This window comes from Schistocerca americana, chromosome 8, assembly GCF_021461395.2.
Source record: "Schistocerca americana isolate TAMUIC-IGC-003095 chromosome 8, iqSchAmer2.1, whole genome shotgun sequence".
Classification (NCBI taxonomy): domain Eukaryota; kingdom Metazoa; phylum Arthropoda; class Insecta; order Orthoptera; family Acrididae; genus Schistocerca; species Schistocerca americana.
Window position 1 is genome coordinate 197,607,428 of NC_060126.1, and position 23,379 is coordinate 197,630,806.

A 23,379-nucleotide genomic window follows, 5' to 3' on the forward strand; every position below is an offset into this window, starting at 1 on the left:
TTCGGCAGACCTGCCCGTGATCCTAGGTAAAGGGATTCTGGACACTCTTTTACCCGGCTTGTGCCGAATTAGCGAATAATGTGAGCGAAGAGAAAGAATGATGTGTGAATTTCACTCCCAAACGACTATACGTGATTTAAAATACATATTTGCTTGTTAAATTAGGTATTATTGCGTAGTTAAGTTGGCAGCGCGTTTCACGCCCAGTTTGAGTATTTTAGTATTAGAAAGGACCTCTAACAATGAGGGCAGTTCGTCCAGTTACTCTGTTCCAAGGAAGAAAGTTGAGATGTACGGGCCTCAAAAACACTGCTTCGAAAAAAAGATATTTTCGCATGGTTGATGAAATAAAACGATTTCATAGCCCTGTGTTTGAGATTTGCCCCGCCATGTTTGCGATAAAATATGAGGGAAGAGGAACTGTAGCGGATCATCATAGAAAACAAAAACACATTTTAACACAACGGCAATCTCATAAAAGCAAAATAATTACAACTTTCTTTGTGAAGATGCCCGATACATGCTGAAGTTTATCACAGTGTACAAAGCGACATTAGCTACAAATCATTCGACTGGCAAATGAAAGTGTATCACTCCTTGTTTCCAGACAGCAATATTGCACCTAAGCTAGCTTGTGGAAGAACTAGGGCAATGGCTGTCCCGGAAAATGTTCGTGGCCCAAACTGTCAAGATGTAGTCACAGGTGAGCTTCATGAAGCCTTATATTTTTGTGTCCTCTGATGCCCGAAACCGAGGAAATTTAAAAGCTTTTCCATATGCAGTTCAGTAATTTGATGTTAACTGCGGGATACGTTATAGATTGCTGGGTTTTTATGAAGACTCCAAAGAAACCCATTTTCCATGCAAATAAAGAACGTTACAGAATCTAATGACTCTCATACTAATAAAGCGCATACGGTGGTGACAATGCTCCATTGAATTATGACAAAAAATTTCGGTGTTTGTCTTACTGGAAAACGAAAATCCATTCCTTCTGAGAGCTAATACCAACTGCCATGTCAAATAATAGGCCTACTGTAAAACATGGCCTTAAAACATTTCGTTTGATATAGTGGAATTAGTTCTGAAACGCTATAGTTAATTTATTTCCTCTGCATCAAATTTTCAGTGACAGTTTTCAGAGATTGTGAAGATAAAGTTTAGGTGCAAGATGGCTGTGGCCATTTCCTGCAATTGACAGAATTGTGCCTTATTTTATTTCAAAGAGCAAGGGAGAATGTTCAAGATTGATTTAGCAGTTTTTGACATGTAGTGGGGAGCGCGATTCTGAAGAAACTCATAATTCACTTCCTGCATGCTATCTACGTTTTCTGCAGCATATTTTGCCCTGTCTGAAACTGCTGTTAGAGAACTAGAAAGCAGCTCACTTACTTCTGTTGCACTGGACAGAGCAGTAAGGGATCTTAAGAGCAAGCTAAAGGAAAGGGAAAAAGGCACATTCTTACAAAATAAATTTCATAAAATCCTGGAGGAAATACCGAAATCGCAGAGATTGAGATTTGGAAAATGATGCACAATCTTTGTCAGGTCGCGTTGCTTATTTGTCCAAAAATTATGACTTTTTTGAGAATAATGTGTTCAATCTGCTTGCAGGTTTTCCGCCAAAAAAACAGAATTAGTTTCACCTGCAATGACAATATGTTTCAAGGTTACCAACGAATTTAATCTCAACATGGCTGAAGATCAGTTGTACAATAAATTTTATGATTTGCATGATGCATATGCTGAACTTTATAGACGGACGGCAGAAGACCACACTTGGGAAGATTTCTTTAAGCAGCAGACTAAAATTGACATGTCCCATTCCCAACTGCTTAGGCTTACATCACACATGTATTCATTTCCTACTAGTAACTCATTTGCTGGAAAAATCTTCAGTATGATAAAGAACCAGTGGTCAGAAGGAAGAAATAGGATGTCAATGGCCCTAGTGAAAAGAGAACTTTCAAATAAATGTGAACTTTTCTAGAAGCTGTATGTTCTTGAATTATCTGAAAGGGAAATGGAGGAGTGAAAGACTATTGAAAGCAGCAAAGAGCAACACAAAATATGCTATGCATTCAAAAATACAAGACAGTGATCATATTACTGCTAGACGTATTCTGCGAAATTATTTCTCTCTTTTTTACCTGAACTTTGAATGGAGCTGATCATATAGCCTAAATTTTTCATTCAAAATCCATTTCATGTTTAAATAACAAATCCAGACATTACAAATAAGAATGAACAGGAGATGCCTTTATTTTTAATTTTTGTGTTATCACAACATTTTCATATTTTTAGAAATTATGGGTACAAGAAATTGATGATATTTCTTATGATACTTGTAGTAAACTTGTAGTACATCCATATCATCGAGAAGCTGTCTAGTCCAAGGTTTCTTGAATGGTGGCATCCCTACACATTAGGCCTAATGCAGTCTGTACGGAAACGCGGAAAGACATCCGACAGGAAAAATAACGACCCAGAAAACTAGAGTAGCGCCTCAACTCTGAACTATACTACGCTCACGGACTACCTCTTCTATTAAGACAGAATTACCATACAGATCCTTTGCAAATTTTTCATTATTTCGCCTTACACAATGATGTGATACAGAAATATGAACGCAGTTGTGGGTAATGAAAGAAAAGTTAAGTACTAAGAGAGGATTGTGTAGCAGGAGATGATATTCATTTTATAATTTTATGAACAAAAGCCAGAATTTTAATTGCAAGTATCAGTTTTGGCCGAATTAGGAAGCCTTCAGATATTTAAAAGACATATTCTAGACCAGGTTTTATTCATAAAAGTAGTTACTGTTTCTTTTTTTAACTTCATCACTGAAAACAGTAACTGCAAAATTAAAGATGACTGCACAAGTAAGCCGGCCGGCGTGGCCGAGCGGTTCTAGGCGCTACAGTCTGGAACCGCGCGACCGCTACGGGCATGGATGTGTGTGATGTCCTTAGGTTAGTTAGGTTTAAGTAGTTCTAAGTTCTAGGGGACTGATGACTTCAGAAGTTAAGTCCCATAGTGCTCAGAGCCATTTGAACCATTTTGCACAAGTAAAGATGTGTTCCGTTTCTTTCCTTGTTCCACTTTATATCGATTTGTAGTTCTGTCCCTAGATACTTAACAGATATGCCGTAGTTCAAACGTCCGTTATCTTGGATCCGTCTTTACTCAGTCTGAACGTCATTCTAAGAAGTCATTCTAGACCTGCTTTTTATAGTTATCCTGGGTAGGAAAGCAGACAATCTGATATGCCGTAGTTCAAACGTCCGTTATCTTGGATCCGTCTTTACTCAGTCTGAACGTCATTCTAAGAAGTCATTCTAGACCTGCTTTTTATAGTTATCCTGGGTAGGAAAGCAGACAATCTGATATGCCGTAGTTCAAACGTCCGTTATCTTGGATCCGTCTTTACTCAGTCTGAACGTCATTCTAAGAAGTCATTCTAGACCTGCTTTTTATAGTTATCCTGGGTAGGAAAGCAGACAATCTGAGAACGCTTTCGCCTTGTCCGACACATTGTATGTATACAAGAGTCCTATGTTTCGTACACTTGCCTCCCCCTTCGCAAGCAGTTCACAGTTTCAAAAAACAAATTTCGGCAGGCGACACGGAGGGGCGAGTATTATACTGTGTCGTTGGGACTCTTTTACCTTCCTGTATACGGGGGCAATCAGTTTTTTATGGAACGACTTACTTTTGAAAGGCAGCCGGTATCTTTTGAAAGGAGGATTTTTTTGATATAATGCTCGCAGTTAAAAACATTTCGCAAAACTTGGCGTGGACTGTGTCATCGGCAAGGTCAAGACATGCCAGCACTAATAGCGCTCTCTTCTAAAAAATTATCAACAAGACTTGGAAATGCGCTATCGTGGCAGAATCGAATTCATTTAGCACATTTCACGAAAGTTCAGTTAGCTTGTTTATTCTCTAAATTCTAAATTGAAGCAAGCAATCTGCAAAACGTTGTTTGGGTCACCTAGTTGCAGTATATTCACAAATTTTTCGCGAATGCTTACGGGCTGTCATAGTCCATGTATCAGATATAATGAAGCTGCTAAACTGACGGGAAAATTTCGTTTACTTTAGTTTGTTAGCGTAAAATACAAATTTCTTTTCACGCTGTGGAATGTACTAGATTGTTAAATGTTCTCATTTCCGTATTTATTGAGATGAAGAATATTAATCATTCTAAAGTGAAAAAATTATAGAAAAATTCGCAAATGTTTTAATAAAATTAGTAGATAGTGATATTTTGTGAGGTATGAAATTTAACGCCTTAATTCAAAATACATCACATTGGTCAGGCTTTAACAGCTTTTTCAGAAGCCATTCCAGGCATGTGAAAAGCGCATTGATATCTTTATTTAGCGGCGGGCCGGCCGAGGTGGCCAAGCGGTTCTAGGCGCTACAGTCTGGAACCGCGCGCCGCTGCGGTCGCAGGTTCGAATCCTGCCTCGAGCATGGATGTATCTGATGACCTTAGGTTGGTTAGGTTTAAGTAGTTCTAAGTCCCATAGTGCTCAGAGCCATTTGAACCATTTTTTTGTTAGCGGCGGTGGTGGTTGAACTCATTTTCTTCACCTGTTTTGCTCTTCTCTTTCACCACCTGCTGTGGCGGTGTTCCTCAAAACAATTGGGCGCTGAAGACCTTGCTGCCGTGTGCCCATACCAACAATTCACCACCACACATCCTATCAAAACAAAACTATATGTTGTAGGAACAACAAATGAACGAAATGGAATGGAATTGACTGAATCTTCCTCGTTGTTGTATAAAATGTAGCCAGAAAGTTCACAAATTCAGCGTATCAAATGCGCTACATAGCAGAAAATGCAATTTGTGGGCCTAAAATTAATTTTCACTTAATTTTCTTAGGTAATGTTGGAATCCTGCAAGCGTTTACAACATTTTAGCGTGATTTTAGTAGGAAATAAATATGAAATTAACGATATCAACCTTTTTTTTCGTGAGGCCATGCTCGACTCCTCATACAGCTGAATGTTAGTGGTTTATACAGCCAAGGTTGCCACGTACACCGGTTTAGACAAGACTGACACGATATTCCTGTTGAAAATCCGATTCCCAACTAAACCTTTTCGGTATACATAAAAAAAGCTAATACCTTGTGAGCCTAGGGTTGCCATATCTAGCGGCGACCTAATCGAGACATTACGACATAGTAGTGTAGAAATGAAAAAAAAATTAACATAATTACTTTTTCACTTAATTTTCTTAGGTAATGTTGGAATCCTGCAAGCGTTTACGCAATTCCATGGAACTTGTTGCGGCAGGAGTAGTTGGTATACCTTATTTTTTGGAAGATTTCACCTTCTCCAGCAAGTCTTTCTTCCCTTTTACGTATTTATAAAACTCCATGCAAGTCAGCTTGTAGTTAAAACGGCACTGTAAGACTGATTCCACAGTCCTTGACAAAAGTCGAGTTCTTTCATCAGTCCACTGGGCCGACATCAGGGAAAATACGATTCCCACAGTAGCGTTGTGTATGGGAATAGAAAACAAATACTCGGAAAATTTTATCAGTTGGTCTTTGAGTACAGGATTTTCGGTTTCCTTAAGAAAGTAAATACACGTTTCATCTGCGGAGTGCTTAGACTTCCATTCCTCCGAGCCTTGCTTAGTTTCGGCAGATACATATATTCCTGAAAACAATTGTAGCCTGAAAGTTTCACACCATTTTTAGTCAGGTATTTAACAGCCTTTTCCATCATCACACAATCTGGGGTTTCAAATAGCGTCATCTAATCAAACACTTGATATTTGTTAAAAGAACTAGCCCAATTCTCTAATCAAATGCTGCGATATAGAAGAAAGCCATTCTCTCTTCCTCAAATTGTGAAATCAAATTAATTATCTCTTCGTTAGTGTTCTCATTTTTTAATTTGTTGAAATTCATCTTGGTTTGCATGCCAATAAAACTGGCAGTCTTCCCTTCATTCAGACATCTTTGAGCGTCGATTAATATATTTCTTATCTCATTTATCGAGACTTTATTCTCTACATTTTTTTGTATTTTTTTCAAACAGCCAAGTTTGACTGCAGAAACATGAAGTAAATGACACTTAAAATCTGTAATTATTTTAGGTGATCTGTCTTCGGCGTCTTCGGAGCCAAGGAGAAAGATGATACTGATTGTCAGTGAAATAGTGACAGTAAAAGAGACAGGAGACAATGAAACTGAAAAATATGAGTGGAAACCATACATAAGGCTTGGGGAAACTAGACCCTCCTAGACCGGTGAATTTTAACACGTAGGTGTAGGGAAGGACGCATTTTGGACCGAAATTTTAAACGCGTGGGTATAGCAGGAAACGTAAGTTAGACCCCCATACTTTTGAGCTGCCGATATATAGTGGAGACAGTGGAATTAGAGACAGTGACAGTGAGATATGCTGTAAATCAATGGGAGAAAAAGGAGACAGTGGGAGACGGTGGCTGGGAGAGGGAGACGCTGAGTATAGACGCTTGGCACGCTTGACTGCAAAGAAAAGTAGCCTATATTAAAAAAGCGTTAATATATTCGCATGCCGAAATTTTGGTGAGGAAAGCAGAATAAGAATTGAGGCAGCTAGTTCTCCACTCCCCTGTCAGCCATTTAAAGAGGAACATATTCGACTATTTTGTGCTCCGACAGGAGCATATTTCCTTTAATATATAACTTACAATGAATTCCCGAGTGACTTCACAATATTTTTCTCTCGATCTGGACGTTCACTGATAAGAGGTTTTTAAAACCTGTACCAACCTAAAGTGGGTGTCACTCGCTCCAACGATTAGTGCAAAACTTCGATCCAGTCAATTCGTGCTTCCTCTCGCAGGAAAATTACACACACCGATGTTGCTAGAGACTTTTTCGAAGATGACCTGTACCAATGGCTTGCCTGGCTTTATAATGAAAGTAGTTCTTTAAATTCACAGGGTAGAAATATCTATGGAGCGAATAGTAAGATGCGAAGAACTGAATTTTTGTCACAATAACTAGAGGATGTTGCGTAAGCGCTCTGTAGATTCTGAATGTCGGCATGTCACTAGTATCGACCTCCTCAAAAACATCATGGATTTTTTACACGTGTATCATAGGCTTTTGATAGCTGGAATGAACTTGACTTAAAACGTGTAAGATATATACACAAGGGCCGTCTGTCTGTTTGCGACTGCACAGCCCAGATGCAGGTTAAAAAAAGCGGTAAGTGGTATTTTTTAAGTTTAACACATTTGGAAATAATTTTAGGGTTGAAATTCTTCTATATGTACTTTCTAGTACAACTTCTCCAGCTTTGTTTATCCTCAGGCAAACTAAAATGTTAATCACTCGCGATCATTCATCACGTCATAAAAACGTTATGACCACTGCAAAATAAGCACAATGGTTTGGACAATTGATTAATACGAAGGTATATTCATTCGAAGGATTGACTGACAGCACACTCCCACACTACTAAATTTACCCAGCACCTGCTTATAAGTATATAGTCATAGATTTACATAAATTAGCATTACATTTTCATGCCTTTAAAACAGTGTCTCTCAGTATTAATACATAAAGCGCTTCTTACTGGTGTGGTAGCCATAACTTAGTATTATTTACTCACGTTGTCTCTTATGGATACTAAATCACTTTAATACTCTTTGCCATATTAAATTAATTATTTCTTCTATAATGTAATAAGCTACTATATTCGTGAAACCCCGGTTCGATGTACGAGAGAGTCTGATAGCCGTAATCAGATCAGGTTAAATAAATAAATAAAACAAAGTAAATTAATAAATAGATCTTTGTGGTACATACTGATGAAAAGTAACATATCCTCTCATGACGGATTTCGTTCTGCGTCCAAAGCAGCACGATTCAGTACCATTCCTCTTAACAATACACAAATGCGTAATTTTAAGAGTGTCTTTCTTAGCGCAAAATGTAAACAAAAGATCATATCATTATCACACCGTTCAATTCTAGTGTACGATTCCAGTTCTCAGCTTTGAACCACGACGTCATGGTCACGTCATGATTTTACGATGCGGAGGAGGTATGTTGCCTGTTATTACATTTTGACAGCGTTTGTTTTAGTAACTGGCGTAAACTATACTGTTTTCCGATTATGTTGCAATTTACCAGGGTATGATCAGGCAGGAAATGCTACAAGTGAAGCGAGTAGCAATCATATTTATTACCTTGGTTTTCACAAATATTTCGTTATTTTTTTGATTATGTTAGGGACTGAAAACCCATGAATTCAAGATCCCACATGAAATTTTCTTTACTTGGAATGATTACGAATTTAGGCTAACAATCTACCAATTTTCAGATCTAAGATATAAAACATATTTTTTCTCGTGTTAGCTACATACATCAGCTTACAGAACTGCACATAATATTGTAGAAGGTTTCAAGAGTATATACACGTATTAATTGCAGAATACACAGCATAACACATTCTTGATAGAGTTGCAGCCTTACAGTTTCATACATCTTTCTAAAAATGACAACATCCGTACATGGCATAGTTAAAAACAGCTTTTCGTCTTTGTTAGACAGTGTAATTGAACGATGGTCGTGAAACTGAAAATATGCTTTAACATAGAGAAGAAGCAATGAAAATAAAACAAAATACACTATGTGATCAAAAGTATCCTGACACCTAGCTGAAAAGACTTACAAGTTCGGGGCGCCCTCCATCTGTAATGCTGGAATTCAGTATGGTGTTGGCTCACACTTAGCCTTTATGACAGCTTCCACTCTCGCAGGCATGCGTTCAGTCAGGTGCTAGAAGGTTTCTTGGGGAATGGCAGCCCTTTCTTCACGGAGTGCTGCACTGAGGAGAGGTATCGATATCGGTCGGTGAGGGCTGGCACGAAGTCGGCGTTCCAAAACATCCCAAAGGTGTTCTATAGAATTCAGGTCAGAGCGCTGTGCAGGCCAGTCCATTACAGGGATGTTATTGTCGTGTAACCGCTCCGCCACAGGCCGTGCATTACGAACAGGTGCTCGATCGTGTTGAAAGATGAAATCGGTATCGATGAATTGCTCTTCATCAGTGGGGAGCAAGAAGGTGCTTAAAAAATCAATGAAGGTCTGTGCTGTGATGGTGCCACGCAAAACAAAAAGGGGTGCAAGCCACCTCCATGAAAAACACGACCACACCATAACACCACCGCCTCCGGATTTTATTGTTGGCACTAAACACGCTGCCAGATGACGTTCACCGGGTATTCGCCATACCCACAATGTACCGTGTACCGTGATTCGTCACTCCACACAACGTTTCTCCGCTGTTCAATCGTCCAATCTTTACGCTGGTTGCATCAAGCGATGCGTTGTTTGGCATTTACCGGTGTTATATGTGGGTTATGAACATCCGCTCAACCATGAAATCCAAGTTTTCTGACTTCCCGCTTAACTTCCGTAGTACTTGCAGTGGATCTTGATGCAGTTTGGAATTCCTTTGTGATAGTCTGGATAGATGTCTGCCTATTGCACATTACGAACCTCTTCAACTGTCTACGGTCTCTGTCAGTCAACAGACGAGATCGGCTTGTACGCTTTTGTGCTGTACATGTCTCTTCACGTTTCCACTTCATTGTCACATCGGAAAAAGTGGACCTAGGCATGTTTAGGAGTGTGGGAATCTCGCGTATAGACGTATGACTCAAGTGACACCCAGACACCTGACCACGTTCGAAGTCCGTGAATTTCACGGAGCGCCCCATTCTGCTCTCTCACGATGTCTAATGACTACTGCTAGTGGCCTAGTAGTAGTGGACACCAGAAGATCCTGAGGAAGATCCCAGCTGAAGGGTCGAAACGTCGATCATTTTAGAAGAAATATGACGCGACCTAATAACCCAGAAGATTTTAACTTCATTGCTGAACGCCCCTCGTATATCTTCCGTATCGCTCGGTGCATCTCTTAGGCCTTTCGCTCCACGCATCTTCCGTCATACGATGCACAGAGAGTGCGTTTAAACTCAACCGATGTGCCTAAAAACATTGTTTTACGTAGATAAGCCTCTGCAGTTAGTTTCTCAGTAAAACTTTTACTTTTCACATAAAAAATTGAAAACTACTGTTTTGGTATTCGCTCGTGTTCGCTCGCAGTCTTTTTCATTCGATTTTGTAGAAACTGTTCGGAAAAAAATATTTTTTTCGCCTCTTATAGTATGACATAAGAGCTTGATAATGAACTGATATTGTTTTCATTATTGCCCATGGTTATTTTCATACTATCATACTTCGTAGTAAAATAAAACACCGCTTGTATTTTGAAAAGCTTGCAGTGAAGAAGGTAGTCGCTGATCAGTCTACGTTAGATGCATTTCATGGGATACATAATACATATGTAGTATAGCCCGCATATCGAAATTGTTTTTAACGTGAGGCTATTGCCACCTGAAATATTCTGCTATGCGGAGTACGGAGCTGCCTCGTGTTTCTGTTTTCGGTATCCTTCCAATACCAGCCGAAGCTGGAGATGAAAACAGGAAAAGAAACAAAAACTTACTGAAATGAAAAAAAAAAAAAAGACTCCGGGACTCGTCAGTTGATTATACTGGCTAGATGTTTTCTTCAGTCCATGCTGTCTCATTTCAGGAAAATTTGTGACAGGTGTAAGAGAGATCTGAAAATTACTGTTACTACTTAATGAGCAGCTGAACAATGCAGAGAAGGACACATCGTGATTATTCTTATCATGGACATCTTATAATTCTTCAAATACGATGTCTTCTCCTAAACAGAGTTCACGAGACTTTGCTCTACCATACATGATGATTGATCTCCCTTCAAACCCAGCATCGTTTCTTCTGAATATTCTTCTAGTTGAGTCACACGCTATTTGTAGAACTACTATCCTAGCTTTATTAATTGGCAACCATAACTTATACGGAGTGTCCCAGAATTGTTGCGACGAACTTCTAGAGGATGTAGAGGATGGAAACCTGTGTCCAGAAGCGTCATCCTACGACGCTACAAAGCGTCGAAGTTGTAGTTGTCGTCACCCGCCTCTGGGCCACCCCTTCGGCAGTGAACATGACTGTGTGCTGACAGACCATAGGCGGAACGTCTTGCAATGTTGTGTGTAATTGAGTGATCGCAACTGATTGCGACGATCGCCAGAGAAGAAGATGGAGCTTGCAGCTGCGTAATAAAGTCTTGCTTGTCTCCTTTACAATGCTCTGTTGCCTCGATGGATCACAGATTTGGACACAGGCTTCCATCTACAGTTTATTTTTTTCCTGGAACCCCACAAATTCTTCGATGTTTTTCAGTATACAGAAGAAAAATAAACTGCAGATGGAAATCCGTGGCTCAGACCATTATCCACTAAGATAATCATAGGAAACAAGACCCTCCTACAAAGCCACAAGCTGCATCTTCTCCCCTGGCGATCGGAGCAATTAGTTGCGGTCACTCAATAACAAACATTGTGAGACGTTCCGCCTGTGGTCCCTTGACGTGCAAAGTCACGTTTGTTGCCGAAGGGGTTGCCTAGTGGCAGGCGCCAGCACCTGTAACTTGACTCTCACTAGCGTCATTGAAGCTGTCCTCGATTTCTTCATCAACACATCCTCAAAAACCCCTCGAAGTTTGTCGCAAAATTTCTGGGACACTCTGTATATTTAAGAAAGCAGATAAAAATTCCCTTGATGCCCTCCTAACAGACAGCTTCCAAACTAACGAAAGTGTAGACTAGATGTGGCTTATATTTAAAAAAAATTGTATCGATGGCAGGTAAGATATATATTGCAAATTAATTAATAAGAAGTGGTAGTGATCCGCCATGGTAGACAAAACAAGTTAGAAAAATGTTGCAGAAATAAAGAAAAAATAATGCCAAATTTAAAACAACATAAGGTCTCCAAGATTGACGAAGTTTACTGAAGCTTGAAATTTTGTGCGGATTTCAATGCGAGATGCTTTTAATCGTTTCCACAACGGAACTGTCTCGAAGTCTGCCAAAAAGTCCAGAAAGATCAGGTAATACGAGGGCTATTCGGAAAGTAAGGGTCGCAAAATGGAAACCACAGTGAAAATCAACACTGCTTTATTTGCAGCGGTTACCTACACATTCCAGCTACTTCTCTACACAGTCACCGCTCAGACTTAGACATCTGTCGTAGCGTTGTACCAACTTTTCAATTCCTTCGTTTTAGAAGACAGCCGCCAGAGCTTTTCGACAATTTTCTACTCTGGACTGCAGCTCGTTGTCTGTGTCAAAATATTGTCTTCATAGCCAGCGGTTCATTTGAGCAGAAATGAACCCCAGGTGTAGCCACTTACGGGCTGTATTGTGGGTGATCAAACACTTCCCATCGAAAACGCTGCTGGAGCATCTTCATTGCCTCTGCAGAGTGCGCCCGAGAACTGCCGTGTAGAACGAACCGCATGACAGTTATGTTGTGTGGATTGCAGAGCTTCAGGCGAAATCTTTCACCAGGCCCTCATACTTGGCGGGAGACGCTAATTTCTAGCCATCTTTACGTTCTCATTGTGACCTCAGAACTGAAAAGAGCGACGTGATGCTTTCGATGGGCACACTAGACACAGTGCCTAACGCGTCTGTGCAAAGCTTTATCAGATTTTCACTGTATTTTCCATTTCGCGACCGATCGTTCCTTACTTTCCGAATAACCCTCGTATGTAAAGCTCACCAGCGGCATCATCATCATCATCATCATCATCATTTAAGACTGATTATGCCTTTCAGCGTTCAGTCTGGAGCATAGCCCCCCCTATAAAATTCTTCCATGATCCCCTATTCAGTGCTAACATTGGTGCCTCTTCTGATGTTAAACCTATTACTTCAAAATCATTCTTAAACGAATCCAGGTACCTTCTCCTTGGTCTGCCCCGACTCCTCCTACCCTCTACTGCTGAACACATGAGTCTCTTGGGTAACCTTGCTTCTCCCATGCGCGTAACATGACCCCACCATCTAAGCCTGTTCGCCCTGACTGCTACATCTATAGAGATCATTCCCAGTTTTTCTTTGATTTCCTCATTGTGGACACCCTCCTGCCATTGTTCCCATCTACTAGTACCTGCAATCATCCTAGCTGCTTTCATATCCGTAACCTCAACCTCATTGATAAGGTAACCTGAATCCAACCAGCTTTCGCTCCCATACAACAAAGTAGGTCGAAAGATTGAACGGTGCACAGATAACTTAGTCTTGGTACTGACTTCCTTCTTGCAGAAGAGAGTAAATCGTAGCTGAGCGCTCACTGCATTAGCCTTGCTACACCTCGCTTCCAGTTCTTTCACTATGTTGCCATCCTGTGAGAATATGCATCCTAAGTGCTTGAAACTGTCCACCTGTTCTAACTTTGTTCCTCCTATTTGGCACTCAATCCGTTTATATTTCTTTCCCACTGACATTACTTTCGTTTTGGAGATGCTAATCTTCATACCATAGTCCTTACATTTCTGATCTAGCTCTGAAATATTACTCTGCAAACTTTCAATCGAATCTGCCATTACAACTAAGTCATCCGCATATGCGAGACTGCTTATTTTGTGTTCACCTATCTTAATCTCACCCAGCCAGTCTATTGTTTTCAACATATGATCCATAAATAATATGAACAACAGTGGAGACAGGTTGCAGCCTTGTCTTACCCCTGAAACTACTCTGAACTATGGACTCAATTTACCGTCAACTCTTAACTGCTGCCTGACTGTCTATGTAAAGACCGTTAATTGCTTGCAAAAGTTTGCCTCCTATTCCATAATCACGTAGAACAGATAATAACTTCCTCCTAGGAACCCGGTCATATGCCTTTTCTAGATCTATAAAGCATAGATACAATTCCCTGTTCCACTCTAACACTTCTCCATTATTTGTCGTAAGCTAAAGATCTGGTCCTGACAACCTCTAAGTGGCCTAAACCCACACTGATTTTCATCCAATTGCTCCTCAACTAATACTCGCACTTTCCTTTCAACAATACCTGAGAAGATTTTACCCACAACGCTGATTAAAGAGATACCTCTGTAGTTGTTACAATCTTTTCTGTTTCCATGTTTAAAGATTGGTGTGATTACTGCTTTTGTCCAGTCTAATGGAACCTGTCCCGACTCCCAGGCCATTTCAATTACCAGCGGCAAGACACAATAAATATTTTCACTGCGCTATAGCGATGGCAATGCTACCGATGACGGTGTCACTGAAGCGGAGTTAGTAAATTTGGTTTTCCGAAATTCCTCTGCCAAAGAAGATGAAGTAAATATTCCAGAATTCGAATGAAGAAATGCTGCCAGCATGAGTAGGCTACAAGTAATATCCTCAGTGTAACGAAGCAACTTAAATCACTTAATGAAGTCAATTCTTCCACTCCAGATGGCATACCAGGTAACTTCGTTTCAGAGTATACTGATACAATAGCTCCATACTTAGCAGTCATATACAGCTGGGCGCTCGACGAACGATCCGTAGCTAAAGACTAGAAAGTGGCACATATCACACCAGTACTCAAGAAAGAAATAGCAGTAATCCGCTGAATGACAGACCCATATCACTAACGTCGATTTTTAACAGGTTATTGGACATTATGAATTTACCTCGAAGGATTGGATTGTTGGATTGTTTGGGGGAAGAGACCAAACAGCGAGGTCATCGGTCTCATCGGATTAGGGAAGGACGCGGAAGGAAGTCGGCCGTGCCCTTTCAAAGGAACCATCCCGGCATTTGCCTATAGCGATTTAAGGAAATCACGGAAAACCTAAATCAGGATGGCCGGACGCGGGATTGAACCGTCGTCCTCCCGAATGCGAGTCCAGTGTGCTAACCACTGCGCCACCTCGCTCGGTGTTTACCTCGAAGAAAACGACCAGTTGACACAGCACGGATTCAAGAAATATCGTTCTTGTGAAACTCAACTAGCTCCTTATTTACACGAAGTAATGAGTGCTATCGACAGTAGATCTCAAATTGATTCCATATATCTATAAAACCAGCAGGCTTTTGACACCGTTCCTCACAAGCGACTTCTAATCCCATTGCGTGCCTACAGAGTATCGTTTAGTTGTGCGACTGGTTTCGTGATTTTCTGTCAGAAAGATCACAGTTCATCGTAACTGACGAAAAGTCATAGAGTAATACATAGGTGATGTCTAGCGTTCACCAAGGAAGTGTTTTAGCCCCTCTGCTGCTCCTAATCTGTATGAACGATTTACGAGGCAATATGAGCAGCCTCTTAGATTTTTTGCAAATAATGTTCTCATTTAACGTCTAGTACTGTCATCAGAAGATCAAAGGCAGTTGCAAAATGCTTTATACAAGATATCTTTGTGGTGCGAATACTGGTTATTGACTCAAAATAATGAAAACTGTGAGTACCATACACATCAGTACAAAAAAGAATTCGTTAGATTTCAATTACACGATGAATTACAGAAATCTAAAGGCTGTCAATTCATTGACAAACCTAGTTATTACAATTACGAACAACTTAAGTTGAAACCATCACATAAATAATGCCGTGTGGAAAGCGAACCAAAGACTGTGTTTCATGGACAGAACGCTTAGAAGATGCAAAGGGATTTACTAAAGAGCCTCGCTACATTACGCTTGTCTTCTTCTGGAGGAGGAACCAGAGTCTTGCATGCTTACTAGTTAGGATTGACGGAGGACATCAAAAAACTCGAAAGAGGGTAGCTCGCTTTGTATTATCGCGGAGAGAATGTTACGGATAAGATACGCGAGTTGGGGTGGCAACAATTTAGCAAAGGCGTTTTTAGTTGCGAGGAGATCTTTTCACGAAATTAACTAATTTTCTCCTCAAAATGATCGTCATAACAAAATAAGAGAAATTAGAGCTCGCACGTAAAGATTTAAGCGTTTGTTTTTCCCGCTAGCAGTTCGAGAGTGGAGCGGTAGGAAAACTGCTTGAAGATGGTTCGAAGACTCCTCTGCCAGGCACTTCACTCTGAAATGCAGAATAGTCACGAAGTCGTAGCTGTAGAAAATTAAAAGTAAACGGTACGACAGTTAGTGTTTTTCTATGCGAGAATAACATTTTCTCGCAGCTCAATAGTGCTGAGGGCGCTTTCCAAACCATCCTTAAATCGATGCTTGAGTGTCTCTGTGAAGATGTATCAAGAAACATATTGCGCCCATCAGCTTTCATGACGTGTAACTGTCGCGAGGGAAAGCTAAGCAAAGTCAGGCGTATAAAGAATGAGTACTTGCAATCTCCACAAACTGGACAGGAAGGGTTAAGTTCCTACGGTACACAATGTACACTGATAAGCCAAACATTATGATCACTGCCCACCGCCATGTTGGATACCCCCTGGTGGAGTTGCGGGCACGTGACGCGGTAGCAAATGTATTTAAGCGGAGCAGACACGGACGGCGTATCATCCTAGCGAAGATATGGCAATCCATTGAGATAGCGACTTTGAGAAAGGGCAGATTATTGCGCAGAGCCTGTAAACGAGTATCTCGAAAACTGCGAAGCTGGTCGACTGTTCACGTGCTACTGTCGTGAAGATCTACGGAAAGACGTAGGACAGTGAAACTACCAGTATGCGTAAAATGGTCGGACGTCCACGACTTTTCACAGAACGTAGTTTCGGAAGCTTGTCCACTCTGCAAAGTAAGATAGACGGTCATCTATCTCATCTCTGCCGTAAGAGCACAATACTTGTGCATGAAAAAGTGTTTCGGAACATTGTTAAATATGGAGCTCCGCAGCGAACCACCCCTACGTGTTCACATATTGATCCAATGACATCAGTTAACATTGCAGTGGACATGAGACCATCAGGATTCGATCGTCTGTCAATGGAAACGTGTTGGCTCTTCGGTGAATCATATTTTTGCTACACTAGGTCACCTCAAACCCTGTCATCGAGAACGTCTGCTCGAAACGCGCAGCGCGCCACGGACGCAGACTTGTGGAAACAGTATTGTGCTATGGAAGACTCTCTCCAGCGCTTGCATGGGATCTGTGGTAGTAATGGAAGACACACTCACAGAGGCGAACCACCTGCATCCCTTCATGCTTGATGTCTTCCCCGACGGCGATGTCATCTTTCAGCAGTCTAATTGTCCACGTCTGGGAGCCAGAACCGTGTTACAGTGGTTTGAGGAGCGTTACACTGAACTGATGTTGATGTCTCGGCAACCAAAGTCACCTGTTGTAAATCCTATGGAACCCATCTGAGTAGCTATCGGGCGCTATCGCCACGTATGCAAATCAGCGGCCCGTTATTTACGTGAATTACATGACCTGTGCGTCGACATCTAATGACACATACCTCCACAAACCTACCGACAAACTGTCAGATCCCTGAGACGCAGAATCAGTGATGCGATTCGTTCCAAGACAGGAAAACAAGGTATTAAGGAGGTGGTCATAATGTTTTGGCCCATCGGTGCAGTCAACGATCATTATTGGTAGAAAGTCACATACTTGTGGAGATGATGTGTGTGCCCGTTTTTCTCAGTTGACTCGGTTGTGGGTGTCGTATGCCTTTTCGGAAATTTTGGAACGACCGAGTTGCCTTCGTCGCCTGTGCCCACAAATTGCAAATTACCCTGTGGCGATTTTACACGGTATGTCACACGACTGAAGCATCCTAAAGTTGCACATTCTTGAGTTAATATTTCTCATTTCAAATACAGTCGTTTTAATAAGGTTATAAAATGTGCAACTCTACGTGATGGAAGTCAGAAGTATGGACTATAGATGCGTGTATGTGCTGTGTTATAACGTTAATTCTCATAAAGGAAATTAATTTTTGGTACCAGCCACCTTATTCATTTTCCTTCGGTTTAGACAGTGGCTTAATTCGAGAATTTTTCCTTGTTGAAGTATGAAAGGTACTTGTACCTACACAACGATATCAACGATCGTCTAGTTGTGTATTGTCCCTGAAGGAGACAGAGGCAGTTCATCATCAAGGCATGTGCTACGGCTCCCGGGCTGTCAGAGACGCTTTTTTAAAGGGGAAATAAGCTGAGCAATACTTTTGCAGATAATGTAGGTATGATTGTGTACCATTTTCAATGTAGTGGAAGTAAAAGATCACTAACATAAAATGTATTTTAAAACGTTTTAAGGATACAGATGATGTAATATGTTTGGAAGATAATATTCTTCTCCAAAACATATTTTTATGAAACTAAACCCGGACATAATAATTCGGCTTCAACCCCAAGATAAATATCTCCATTTCATTAAACATTTTCAGTGTTACAAAATAGGCACAAGACTTTTACTTAGATGTTACTTTCCGCTATGGTCTATGTACGAAGGTTAGCCACAACAGGGTTCATTTCGTCTACCCTTTTAACAAAGCTCGCCTAAAAGCTGTTTGTTGGTATAAGGGAAACAAAATAAACCGTATGTAAGATTGCTGTAGGTCACAACTTTCACTATGCTAAATTAATTTAATTTTTTTTTAAAGCAAATAGTACAAAGATGCTACTCCACACGATTCTTCACCTCATGGGGGCAGTTATTCGCAGTGGTATGAAATTTTGCTCTTGACAAGGGACGTTTATATTAAATATACAGGAATAATAAATATCGTCACTTAAATTATCTGCCAGTTTCTGCTAGGAAATTAGAATGCTGAATTGTATTTAAACAGTAACATGGGATAAGCAGTCACTTTCATTTTCATACTTCAACAATTTTTAGAAGGTCCATTTCGTGGATAAGCAGTCATCCCAAACATAGTTTTCGGGTATCTTCTTCAATACATCCTAAATAATTTTTATCAGAGCACCCACACACTTGAACAAAAATTTTTTGTCTTTATGTATTTCTCCACAGACGCCCCGTAACTGATTCGTTCATAACAAAGTGTACGTAGTGATTTAAACGCGTCAATAAACTGATTATCAATATCATCGTCATCACAAACGTTCGGAACGTACGATACCTCTGATGATTCTAATGTTTCCTCTTCACTTCTGTTTTTTTTTTCTTCTTGTTTTCTGGCTGCTCAGTAAAATAACCATTCTAGTTCTTCAACACAGTCTCTTATTTATTTTAATTGTTTACTTTCTTCTCCATTTTACATATTGAAAGGAACACTCACACAGCTTAAAATATACTGAGGTATTGAAATGCTGGTAAAACTGAGAGACCAATTTGCCTCGTTAGCTGTTTTATAGTAGTCGCTCAGATGCAGATACGAATGTATTTCTGCGAGTGTATTACTGTTATATTTCTGCGTAAAAGTTCTAATGCAAAACGTTATAAGAGCCGTACTACTGCTTAGTAAGTTCAGAATTCTTAATACTAAAAAATTAATATCATGGCACGCAAATCAATAACAAAGTATGAGCCACTATCATAAAATCACTTACAATGTCTAATGTCCCCTGCTGTCTAGACGGCTTAATGCGTATTCAATTAGGAGCAGCTGACTCAACCACCAACGGTAGTTAAGCTTAATAAAGCCAATTGTCATAGGTAATTTACGTTTGGAGAACGCCAGAGGTCCCTAAAATGTTATAAAAGCAGTGGTGAGGAAGTCCAACAGGGGTTACAAGTAGACCCAAACGAAGGAATAGTTAAACATAATGGCGAACTTTAATGTGGTACGTGAAACGGTCTACATTATTGAGCATCATAATTTTGAGATGACAGTGGAGAATACACAGGCGTCTATCGCTCCTATTTTTTACCACTCAAATATATCAGAGTTGGTACGCGTGTTCCTAAAATGAAAGTCCTTGTGAGGCGAAATTTCTCACCGTCCTAAATGTACAATGGTTATTGTTTTGGTTATTCTTTCATTTGAGTCTACTTGCAGCACCTGCTGGATCTTCCTCATCATTGCTTTAATAACACTCATTTTAGGGACGTCTGCTGCTCTCTGAACGTAATTTATCAATGGTATCTGGTCTTATTGTTTACCGTTGGTGGTTATGTCAGTCGCGCTCCTCATTGAACCGTGAAACGCGTATTGAACCGTTTGGACAACATGAAACATTACACCTTGTAAGTAGTTTTATGATAGCGGCTCACGACTTTTGTTTTTAATTTGTGTGTCATGATTTTAATTTTTTAGTATTACCAATTTTGAACTTTGGAAGTCGGTAGTAAGTCTCTTATAAAGTCTCTGAGCGACTACCGTAAAACAGGCAAGGCGACAAATTCGACTCTCAATCAATTTTACCAGAATTTAAACACCTCAATACATTTTAATTTGTTTGAATGTTCCTTTCAATATCTATAATTATTTTAGCTGTGGCTGTGCTACTTATAGGATTGCGTCTTCATTTCTGCTTCTTCCAGCTTCATTTTCACGGGGATGCGCACCTATTGTCTTTCAGCGCACTATTGCCCCCGTCTGGCGTCACGCACCGGCTCTAATAGATTTTGAGTATTAAACTGTTATATTTAAAAATCAAATCTGTACGGTGATACAATGAATTACAGGCGTTAATAACATCTTCAGATAAAAGTAAATCAATAATAACTGTAAGCTTACCACTTTATTTTCTGTTTCCTGAGAATAACCAGAAGCTAGCCTGTTTCATTTTCTTCACGCTCACGCATTTCACAGCTCAAATGGCGCCTGTCTTCTTGTTTGTTACTTACAAGAATCAGGAGGCGGTAACAGTGGCAAAAAATAGTCACGTTTATTGCATACTTCAAATACTGGAAACGTACGGTTATCCGCTGACACAACTTCTCATCTCCCCCCTAATCCCGCACCAACCAGATTGAGAGACCGTCGAGAAATTTTGTTAATTCTAGAGCTTTAGTCTTTGAATGTCCATAACACGATGTATTTTTCCTTTTTAACGTGAGCTGCAATAAAAAATTAATTTCCAGACAGTCTGCATCCTGCAACAGGAAGGGATATTGTTATTACTTCTTGCCAGTATTCAGAGCTGTAATGAAGACAAAAGTTTATAAAGGAGAAATATCTCTGGAGTGAGGCATTCAGATGCACACAATAGTTGCTATGTTGTCACCCTGCTCACGTGATCTCGGGTTGGAGTATGTCTCTCAGTAAAGCGCCCTGTAGGTTAGAATGTCATTACGCCGCTAGCACAGAATTTGACATAACAATTTACTTTGTATGTCTGGAATAAATCAAGTTTTTATTTTTGAAGAACAGAATAAGCGAACGTTATTAGTTTTTTGTGGCAAGTGTCATAGCTCAGAAGAGCCTATTTTTTTGATTTCGGCAACCGCTGTTTTTCAGTTTTATGCGGCATTTTAACGCACTGGAAAGTCTACTCTAGTAAACTTATATTTTGATGGCATTAAAAAACGAGTCGATAATAACGGACTGCATTTGAAACTGTCCCTAAAAACACCGAATTTGGCGAACATTAGCAATGAAACGAAATGTCGTACGGCGAGGGCCTCCCGTCGGGTAGACCGGTCGCCTGGTGGAAGTCTTTTTAATTGACGCCACTTGGACGACTTGCGTCTCGACGACGATGATATGATGATGAGAACAGCGCAACCCCCAGTCCTAGAACGGATAAAATCTCCGATCCCGCTGGGAACCGAACCCGGGCATGGCATTCTGGCACGCTGACCACTCATCTATGGAGGCGGATATTAGCGATTATATAACATGGTTCTTTGTTGTGCATTTATTTTCCCCTTTTTTGAAGACTATCACATAATTTTGCATACTGCTAAAACTTTAATGTATTTATTTATCGCATTTTACGTGAAAAACCTAACAGAGCCCTTCAGTGTCATCTGTTGTGCCACAGGCGAATGTGATAGCATCAGAAGACGTGGACAGTTTGACATACATGAATCAGTTAACAGCCATCTTAGGTAACGTACTAGTATTTTATACTTCTTAATCAAATTGTGAAGATAATACACTGAAGGCGAAATGCACCATAGCAGCTGAATTTGTATTAAAATATACTTCAGCGCGACTAGAATTTCACATACTTATGCCAAGAATACAGGCTTTTTGTTTCCAAATAATCGTAGAAAAATATTTAATAACGCTTTAATTAAACTTAATTTCTTTGTCACTGGAATGAGTTTCACACGTGCTACGTCTCCTATATTTGAGAATACCACGCAGTTGGGGAATAAGATTGATCTGTGGCCATACAGTTTTCGCGGTTTTGTCTGTCACATTTACATTAATAATAGTTCAGGTGATGATCACAGTTCTTCGATAAACTAACATCTGCGTGGCACAAAGAAGCGAAAATAATGTCATTCTGCAGTTATGATCGCTCAATACACACTAAGTAAAAGAAAAAAAGAGGCACCACGAAGGAGATATGCAAATTGGTGCAGGTATCGACGGAGAATACGAAATTGTGAACTTTGGCGGTCGATGGATGAATGTATGGCGCTGCAGCGCAGTTTCTTCGCGCAACTGGCAAATATAGTAAACAGGGGACGTGCCGATACTAGGCATACAGTCTTTGCAAATTTCATTTTGTGCACTCAGTTCGGCAGCAACTATGCCTACCAGACAGACACGTGAAGAAAACACGCAAACTGGCTTATCGCACGCTGCATCGCTCACGTGGTCTGCACGGATTTTTTGTTTTCCTTTCATGAATGTTTTTGTTGTCCACGAAGTGCAACAACTTGTGAATTACTCATCCTAATTAAGGCTATAGTTCTTCTGATGATATTTCGATGGAAACTTAAACCCCCCCCCCCCAACACATATTTTTATTTCTATGCAAGAGGGGGATACCGTTGTTGTTGTTGTGGTCTTCAGTCCTGAGACTGGTTTGATGCAGCTCTCCATGCAGGGGGGATACCAGCATTCATAAATTTAGCTTACAAATATTTAATATAACGAAATATTTTCTTTAAAAGTTTCATCCTCTAGTTCACTTCCTTAGCAGCTGAATTTCCAAAAACACTGAAACACGTATTCTTTTATTTCCAAACGAGAAGTCAAATATCAATTTTCGTAGATGTAGCTTTAAAATGCTTTGGTAGTTCTTCAATAATTTCTTTTCAAAAATAACTTTCATGCACTATTTCACCATCATAGTGCTTAAATGTCTAAGGATACTAAAACACGTATTTGTTTAATTTTGATCAAGAAACCAAATACAAATTTTCGTAATTGTAGCTTCAAAAATTCTTTAATAGCGACGTATTTTCAAGAAAATGTTTCATTCCCTATTTCACTCCCTTAGGCGTAGAATTTCGAACAAGCTGCTCTTAAGCAATGCTTACATCATAAGATCTACACCCTCTTCAAATTTCTAGCTTCTGTTCTTAGTGGTTTGACCTGGGCGATGGTGATTGTCAATCGGACATTTCCTTTTATGTATAGAAATGTACGCATTTGAGAGAGGATGTGTAGCTGGACTCAAAGAAGCCGACTGGAGTAATCGGTGAATCGCTCGACATTTGAAGAG